The following is a 9,525-nucleotide window of genomic DNA, read 5'->3' as shown; positions in this document are numbered from 1 at the left end:
AGGATGTGGCTTCTGGGGTCGGACTTTCCAGGTGCTGATCCATGTCTCACCTCTTACTAGCTGGGTGACCTGCGGTAGGTGACAGAATCTCTCTGAGCCTCAGTTTCCTCATCTGTAAATGGGGGCGATGATCATACCCACCTCACAAAGTTATTATGTAGGTAAGTGCAATGAAGGATGTTGAGGAATTAGTGCAGTACCTGGCTCTGGGCTGAATATTCAGGAAACGCCAGTTGTGATAGTTATGGAATCATACAAAGTTGTAAGTACAAAGTGAGGCTGGTTGCTTGCTCCTCTTTCCCAGGGAGAGGGGAAGAGTATTCATATTCTGTTTGCCGGATTCAGCTCTGAGCGCCTGTGAGGTAGATATTCCCAACACCCCCACTTTACAGATGAGGAAACTGAGTCCCAGAGGGAGGAGGGAAAACATGACACCACATTTGTTGGAGACCCCCATTCCTCTTGGTTTCCTTTTCACAGGCAGTCGTGAGGGTCTCTGTCCTGGGGAAGAACCTAGGACCCAAGGAAGAGGAGGAAGAAACCCACAAACAGCTTTTCTAGCTCCATCTGTCCCCACATCGCACTGCCCTGCACTGGCAGGAGCCGGAAGGAAGGGTCTGGGCAGCTTCGTAAACCTTCCTGAAAGCCCTCATAAATGTAAGGCCTGGCTGGCTCCAAGTCCGCTGCAGCAAAAACCAAATCCCTGGTCATAAAGTAATCCCCATAAAAAAAATAAAAAAAGAGGAAGAAAAGAAAAAAATCTGTGTAGTAAAAACAGTAAGAGCCTCTGGGACATAAGGAAGAGGAGGCTGAGCTCCCATGAGCTCAGGCCGCATCCAAAGGCATCAAGCTCAGGGAGGCTCATGGACCAACGGTCCAAGCGGGCAGAGTGGGTAGGGGTGGGGGGGTGGGGAATGCAGGCTTTGAAGAACGGTGATGTTTCTGATGGTGATGATGGTAGCACTGAGGTAGCTTCTGGAAGAAGCCCACGCATACCCATCCTCTCACTGGAGCTGCCAATGTCTCAAGGTTTCCAGGGTTAGGATCCCCATTGTACAGGTGAAGAAACTGAGGTCAAGGAGAGCAGGAGCTTGCTATCAGAACTCAGGCCTGCTGCCCCCTCTAGAACCCTACATTGCTACTCTTATGAGCCAAGTCCCCAGTAGAGATAGGGGTCCTGATTGCCCCTTGCCAACAAGGAATCCGAGGTTGGGGAGGTAGATGCAGCTGTGGGATCCTAGGTGGGTGCCTGCACATCCTCGAGTCTCTGATTGTCATCTATTCACTGAGGATGATTGTTCTTACCTCACCTGGGGGGGTGGAATGAGATGAGAGATGTACAGGTGTAAGGATCCGGTGCATGCTCAGGGCTCTGACAGTGGGAACTATGGGATCCAGGGTGGGGTGCTTAGAATCCCAGTGAAGTGAGGCCCCCAGGCCAAGGAACCAGGATCACATTTGGGGGTGAGGATAACTCAGTACTGGCACAAACCGCCTTTCCCCTCATCAGCACCCACCCCACACACAGACAAAGCAGTTCTCCTCAGCTCCAGGCCTTCCAGTCCTGACAACTCATGCCTTCCTCCCCCCACCTCCCGAGCTTATCTGTTCCCTGCGCCTCTCTCCTTCCCTTTCTGCCCCTTCACTGGCTTTTGTCTGCCAGGTTCCAACCTCTCCATCTTTCTGCGGTGCTGACAATCTCCTTTGCTCTCTCCTTCCACGTTCGGGAGACTATTGTCCTCCTGGCTGTCAGAGCCGATTCTGCATTTCCCCATTCAGGACGACATGCACTGGCCTCTCCCTGGACCCTCTAGTGGCCCTGCCCAGGAGCCAGACTCTGTCCTGAGGCCTGTCCCAGCCTCATCCCTTGGGAAAGGCTCACTTTGATCCCAGCCCACAGTCCTTCAGTGAACAGGAAGCGCCCTTGTCCCCCACAGCCCTCCCCACACCCTGCAGGAAGTGAGCTCTGTAAGAAGCCCATCAGGCTCATCCTCCTCCATCTCCCCGGGGACAGGAGGAAGGGACAGATGTCCGGCTTCTTCATCTCCCACCCAGCGCCAGGAATTTAGGAAGAGCGTGTTTTGAGTGACTGAGCCTCTGGGAATGAGCTCCCTGATACAAGTTATCTCTCAGGCAGAGAAGGTATCTCCTGCTCCTCGCTTCACCTCTGCCACCCTCCCCTCCTGCACAGACACAAAACAAATGCAAGGAAGCCCAAACCTGTTCCCATCAATTCTGCTCTAGAATGCTGTGGGGACGGGGGCTGCAGGAGAGTAAGCTTCCAGAAGCCTTGGTCTCACCGCCTGTGAAACCGGGTAATAGTGCCTACTCACAGAGCTGTTGGGAGGACCACCTGAGTTCCCAAATGGGAACCACTCACCTGCAAGCCCAGAGCACCGTGAACAAGCGTGGATGTTTGCTGCCACCATGACTCCTGGTGGTCGTGCTGCCCCAGGCTCCCTTCTGCCCCCAGCCTCACTTCCAATCTTAGCTGCTTCTTTCCCGCCCTGGGGAGCCAAATGACTTCCAGGTGCTAGAAACTGCAGTCCCCTCAGGCAGGTGGCGGATCCCTTGCAAGAACAGAAACAGTAGTAACGATACAGGTTAACAGTAAAGACCGGCTACTGTTTATTGCGTAGTTACCATGCGCCGCCCGTGAATGGCCTCGTGCAATCTTCACCAGATCCAACGAGGTAGCCACCACCATTCCCTCCCCGTCCCAGATGACAGGCCCTGACTGGTGCAGCCCCTCTCCCCAGCCCCACGGAGTACTTCAGGGGCAGGGCATCAGTCTGACTCCATAGCAGTGTTCTGGCTGTCTCAAGTTGCCCCTCCCCCTTGCTGGGACTTCATTTCCCCATCTGTAAAATGGGTACCAATACTAACAGGGCCTGGGGTATGATGAAGACAGCAGTCCCAATAAGATTTGCTAAGGAGGCCAGGGGCTGCCAAGCCTGGCCTGCCTGGAAAGGGTTAAGGGGCTGGAGCTTGTCCAGGGGCTCTGCCTCCTCCTCAGAGGGTCCACCCTGACACTGGAGGCCCAGAGATAATTGGCTCCAGCAATGCTCCACTTCAGAGAGACCAGGGTATCAGTGAGGGAGAGGAGCGTGCTGGAGCCCCAGGAGGCATTGCTGGCAGCCGGACTCCTGGGAGGGGTGGTTGGGGCTCCTCAGGGGGTAAGGGAGTGCGGGCACAGGGGCAACGGGGTCAGGGCTCTGAGGCCAGCGACCCCAGACTTGGCAGATGGAAGCCCAGAGAGGGGCCACGCCCCCAGTCCTATTACTGCCCCTCCCTCCTCAGGGGCTGCAACTATTAGTAGTAATAATAATAATCATACTACTGATCATCAGTAAGTTACCCAGAGCCCCTTCTCTGCCAGACACCTGCTTGGTGGCTAACATTACCTCGCTCACCCCCACAGCAGCCCTCGGAGACAGGACCGCTTCACTGGCCTCATTGCACAGGAGGGGAAAATGCAGACTTTCAGATCTGCCCAGGCTCACCCAGCTAATGGCGGCTGGTTTTGAACCTGGGTCTGACTCTGAAACCTATGTCTTTTCTAAGAAGCTAGACTGCCTCATACGGGACCCGTTATTGATTCTCTCAGGCTTCTGTGTCCCCTCTCAAGCTCAGCACAGACCGGGGCGCACTTTGATGGGGTCACCATGACCGCTGGGGTAGGACAGACCTGGGTTCAAATCCTGACACTATGTGAACAAGAGTGCTGCACGCACGACACGCAGGCATGTTTGTGGGCACGCGCCTATGTTGTTGGTTGGTTAAGAGGTTCGTACAACCCCCAACCCACCCCCGACAGAGTAAATGTTGAGTAATTTCTCCAGCCCTAAGAATGCCTTGCATTTAGCCAGAACCCATTTGCATTTCGGGACCTTCCAACCCACCATCCTCTCTGCCTGGAATCTCCTCTCTTTTCCCACTTGGCTGTTTTCTGCTCATCCTTCCAGATGGTTCCTCCGGAAGCCTTGTTGGATTCCCTAGGCTGAGTTAGACGTGTGCCCTCCCCTTCCGGCCTGCATAGCACCTTTAATAGCTCTCTCTTCCTGGTAATTGCCAATTACACATCTGTCTGGAGTACTGTGAGGTCCCTGCGGGCAGGGAGGGTGTCATACTCATCCTGCATCCCCAGCATCATGCAGCACTTGGAAGGTGGCAGAGCCAATGAGCAAGGAAGCGGACAAATGAAGAAATGAACAAATGGATGACAGGGAAATCAGCGTGAGCTGCATTCCTGTCTTGCCACGTTCGGGGTCAGAGACATGGGTGACAGAATCCCACCCTTGTCCCCAGGCACCCACACCCCCACCAGTGTTCCTCTCCTCAGCATTTAAATGTGCCTGTTGCCCTTGCTGAAGATGCTGCCTGGTCATGAATCTAGAGGGTCAAGACCACGGTGACCTCTAGACTCTGTAGCCACTGGCCAAGGGTGAGATCTAGAGATCATGGGGCCAGTGTGACCTGCGATATCAAGGGGTGGGTGTCCCTGAGAGACCCGATTTCCTCTGAATTTGCCTGGATTTGCACACCACTTGGCTATTCCCTGAGAGAGGGGAGAACACATGTACCACAGTACATGGCTGCAGAAATCTACATGCTCCTTATTCCAAGCATTCCCCCTTCCCCTGATCTTCCTGCCAGAGGAAGAACTAAATTTATTGTGAATTGGCGCGTATCCCCTGGCCCTTGCCCAACCCCGTCCTCATCTATGTCAGAGAAGTAAAGTCTACTTCCTTTGCTTTGGACACAAGCAAAGAAGCTTCTGGACTTCCAAATGCTGTCTTCCAGGAAACTGGAGTTTGAACATGATGCCTTGGGCGATGTGACCAAAGGAGAAAGTTCTTACTGAAATCCCCACATCGTAAAATGTCAGGATGTCTGCGGTCTTTATTTATAGACAGATTGCTTTTCAACTTTTCTCACTCCAACATTTCGATGCGTTATTCCTGAAGATAAATGCACATTATGATTTCATAATAGAAATTGCATTTCTCCCCCGTGTCACCTCTAAGCATGTATATACATAAATATGGCACATTGCCTCCGACAGTAATTTAAAAGGCACTTTGGAGAACATATTGATCATGACCAGAGAACGGGGCTGGCATGGTCTCGATTTCATCGAAGTCCGCCTCCTCCCAGCCCCTGCCCTCCCTCTTCTTCTTTGTTCGGATCCTGAAGCTTGGGGACTTATGATTTCCATTTATCTTTGTACATCGTGATGTTTGTTTATAGGCACCAGGGGCTTTGGGGAGGGGATGAAATTTTATAACTCCAAAGTGTAAACAAGGAATGAAAAATGTAGCTTTCTACCAGAGTGAGTTCCCTGGAGGCAGCAATCCTCTATCTCACTCCCTCATGGACTTGAGATGGTGTGGGGTGGACACTGTCCTCCGCTGCCTCGGGGCCACCTGGTGTATGATTTCCTTTTAGCTCACCAGCACATTCTCCTACAATTGAATTCCTTGTCCAGCCGGAGCACCCTCCTCTCTACTCATCTGCCTCCCGGGGACCTCAGGCTCACCTGGGAATACTCACCTCCTCTTAGCACTTTGAGCCGCTCCCCATCACTCCTGGAAACTACTAGAAAGTCACCTCTTCTAGGGAGCCTCCATGACTACTCAGACCTGCATCCAAGCATCCCACCCTCTCTATGGCACCTTCCACACTCTGCCCATTTTAAAGATGATTTATCTTTGGGCTCCTTTAAGATCACATTGTCTTAGACCAGGTAGCTCAGTGTGTTGGAGGTAACCAAGCTGGAATTTGCTGGGCCTCTACAATAATACACCAAGCAACTATCTTGAAGGGTAGTGTTTTTTTTTAAATTTTTTTATTGTTATGTTAATCACCATATATTACATCATTAGTTTTTGGTGCAGTGTTCCATGATTCATTGTTTGTTCATAACACCCAGTGCTCCATGCAGAATGTGCCCTCTTTAATACCCATCACCAGGCTAACCCATCCCCCTACCCTCCTCCCCTCTAGAAACCTCAGTTTGTTTTTCAGAGTCCATCGTCTCTCCTGGTTCGTCTCCCCCTCTGTTGAAGGGTAGTGTTTTATCCTCCCATTTTACAGAATAGAAACCGGAGGCTCAAAAATGTCAACCTACCCTTGAGTCTTGAGTCTTGAGTCTTGAGGCACTAAGTGGAAGAGCCTTGATTCAAACTCTCCAACGTTTCATCATGCCAATGGGGCTAGGGTTTGGGGGTCCAATTTTCAAGAAGCCAAATACTTTTCCAACCGAGAAGAGTATCTCCAGAGCTGTCCACTGACAGCAGCCATGGTGCGGCCAAGTGTTCTGTAGATACCCTCCTCTGGCCCCAAGGGGGGCAGGCTGAGCAAGGCTTAGCTCTACCATCACCACACCCGCTTTATCTTTATACTATCTCCCTGGCCCTCCTCAACCTCTTCCATTGGCCCCTTTCCTCTGCCCACTCCTTCAACATCAATATTCCCTCCACTTTGGTCTTGGAACTCCTCTCTTCTTCCTTTCGCTCTTCCCAGGCTCTCTCACCCAACCAACCCCTCTCTCCAGCTTCAAGGGTCATTTTTCCCTTGGCAACGTTCCAATCCCCATTCCGGCTCAGATCACTCTCTTGACTAGCCATCCACTGGATGTCTCCATTGGGATGTCTTGTAGGTCTCTCAAAGGTAATCTGGCAAGGATTGAGCTAAATGTCCTACCATCTTAGTGGGGGTACCATCACACAAAGCCAGAACCCTAGCCATCATTCTGGATTCCTTCTCTATTATCACATCCATTCATTACCAGCCCCTCTATCTTCCACTTCTTAATACTTCTGGATCATCTCTCTTCTCCCTGTCTCCCTATATTATATATTAATTCAGGCCACCACTCATTCAGACTTGGCATAGCAGTGCCCTCCTAATGTATCCCCCAGTCCCCACTCCTACCCCTTCCAGTCCACTCCCCATATTACAGTCAGAGTGAGCTTCCTTGGGCAGAAAACTGGCCCCACCCATCATTCTCTTATTTACATCCATCATGGTGCCCGTCGATGGCCAACGGGGGCAGTTCCTCCCTCTTGGGTCCTCCCTCTCATTCCAGGCACATGTAGTAAGCACTCAATAAACAGTTACCAAATGAATTCTCTGCCACTTCTCCTTGGGTCCACTCTCTGGGCTTTGTGCCGGTTAACTTTTCCTTCCAGAGTCTCTCAGGAACGATTCTGCTTCAGCATCTCAGCTCTGCCACGGAGCCAAGACTGTGGGGGCTGAGCTGGCCTTTGCTTCTGCCATTAGCGGTCTTCCCCTCTCAATTACATGGTAATCCCTGTTAAAATTACAAATTTATTTATAGCTTTTCCCCCCCTTCCTTTTTTTTCCCACCCGGCAATTTTTATGGCTCATCGGCCATAACAAATTCTACTTCATAAAGCAAAGGCACACGTTATTATTACCTTATGGAAATAGGCAGCAGCGGCAGACTCCGTTCCCAGCCGGCGTGTTGTCTCCCTGAATCCGTAATGGTTTCAATCAACACCCCCGTGGGATTTGTTCCGCTCTTTGAGGCCGAGAGCATTTGGACCTGGAGGTGGTATATCGGCCTCCGAGCCAGCCGGAGGGACTCTGGATTTTGGTGGTTGTCCTGGTGATTCTATTTTGTCCAGGAATAAAGAGATCACGCTTGTGTGTGATATTTACCGAAAGCTCTCTGTAAGTATCGTTATGGTAACCGTATGAAGCAGGTGCTGGTCATAAGCCCATTGTACAGGTGAGGAGAGCGTGGCCCAGAGACCCTCTGAACTGCAGGTCAACATGGCACGGTCAGGGGCTTCTGTGGGGGGAGCCACAGGCCACCTTGTTGCCTCTGCTTGGCTCTGGGAGGCGCAGGGGGTTAGGGTAGGGGCTACAAATGAGCGCTGCCGGACTTCCCTTACTCTGTTCACTCCTCCCTGCCTCTGTATCCAGGTCTGCTCATATTTGGGAAGAAAGTACACATCAGAGAATGACAAGGCTCCCTGCTGCTTGGGCGCAGAGCTAGAAATCACTAGCGGGGCACCCTTCTTCCAGCCTCCCTTAGATGCCTCCAAAGTCAGAGAACTCACTAACTGAAGAGCTGGCTCACTCCTGAGAAGTCCAACTTGCACATAGTTTTCCTTCCATGAAAGCCCAAGTGGGCAATGCTGTCACTTCTTTCTGTAGCTCCTAGTTTGGCTTTTGGAAGCCACAGGATCTAGGCCAATCCTTCTGGTCCACTTCGCCTGCTTGGCCATTGCAGGCAGAACATCAGAGTTGGAAGGGGTTCACAGAATTCACATCTCCCTTCTTTGTACAATGGGGCTGCCATCATTGCAGCCCTGAGCTAGTTAACGTGCCTCACTTCCCTCATCCACGGGGCAGGACCTGTCATATATGACATTTGTCAGAGACCTGGCCCCAGAGCTGGGGCTAGACCCCAGCGTCCAGCCCCCTCATTTGCTGCCTTTGGTGACCACAGTCTGCAGAAAGTAGAGTGGGCCAGGATGGGTCTGACTCCAGCGATGCCTACTCCCCAGTAACCCCTGGTTTACCCTGGCATGCAGCATAGCCCCAGCCTGGCCTGTGCAAAATGTCGGGTGCTTTGTTTCAACCATATCTTTCTCCACATCTGTCTGACGAATTTGGCTGCTGGAGGTGGTCCAGGGTTTTGTTCCAGAATGCATAAGAGGGGTAGGATGACTCCCAAGTCCCAATCACCCCAAAGCCAGGCTGGAAGCTCTGGGGTCCCTTTCCTGGCCCTTAAGGTAAACACTTGCTGAGTCCTGAAGGCAGCCTTGTAGAGCAGAAAGGAAAAGCAGGGACCCTGGAGGCAGAGAATGCAAGTTCCAGTTCTGGCTCTTGCTCTCACCAGGTGTGTGGCCTGACTCAAAGCTCTCCCCTTCTTTTGGTCTCAGTTTCCAAATCTGTACAAGAGAGATAAACATATGCCAGTCAAAGGGCCATTGCGGGGCTTTAAGCAAGAGGAGAGAAGGGAAGCACCTGGCGTGGTGTCTGGCACACACTGGACTCTCGGCTGGTACTGGCCTTCCCCTTCCCAGCACCCTTCTCAAGCACCCTGGTCTTCGCCGCATCCCCCCCAGACCTCAGCCTCCTCTGGCTCGCACAGGAGGATCACGGTTACCATGGCAACCTGCGGGCAGCTCAGCTCCTGGTCCCTCTGGGCTCCTGCACCCAATCCACCCAGCCCAGCTCAGGCAGCTGCCAGGGCAGGGCGATGGTGTGGGTGCCATGTGCCCTTCCTCTTGGAGCTGACCCCCCTACTGAGAGATTTTAAGGGGTATTGGACTCAGAGGGCTTAATGGCTTTTTCAGTTGGCAGAGGCCCTGCTGCTCCCCTTCCCACCTGGATCTACTTGGGTCCCTCACAAGGAAGCCTGGTCAGGGTCCAGACTGGTGTTTAGAGAGCTCTTTCTGGTAGCAGCCCTCTTCCTCCTATGCCCTGCTTCCTCCAAACATTGGCTCAGCAAACCCTCTCCCCAAACCCCCTTGGCCGGGCAGGGTG

The 9,525-nt window shown here is 52.4% G+C and overlaps 1 long non-coding RNA gene across 1 annotated transcript; it reads right to left on the bottom strand.

Annotated features, from left to right (window-relative positions):
• Positions 1–2,392: 2,392 nt before the first annotated feature.
• Positions 2,393–7,558, bottom strand: LOC141374499 (uncharacterized). Its single transcript, XR_012381432.1, has 3 exons — positions 7,443–7,558; positions 7,123–7,315; positions 2,393–2,570 (listed from the first exon to the last, which is right to left on the bottom strand). It is a non-coding gene; the product is annotated as an uncharacterized lncRNA (long non-coding RNA).
• Between the last annotated feature and the right edge of the window lie 1,967 nt (positions 7,559–9,525).

Source organism: Callorhinus ursinus, unplaced genomic scaffold, assembly GCF_003265705.2.
Source record: "Callorhinus ursinus isolate GAN/ISIS: 27379988/994484 unplaced genomic scaffold, GSC_fseal_2.0 scaffold18, whole genome shotgun sequence".
Lineage (NCBI taxonomy): Eukaryota > Metazoa > Chordata > Mammalia > Carnivora > Otariidae > Callorhinus > Callorhinus ursinus.
The sequence above is the reverse complement of the archived record's forward strand: the minus strand, read 5'-3'. Positions and strand labels throughout refer to the sequence as shown.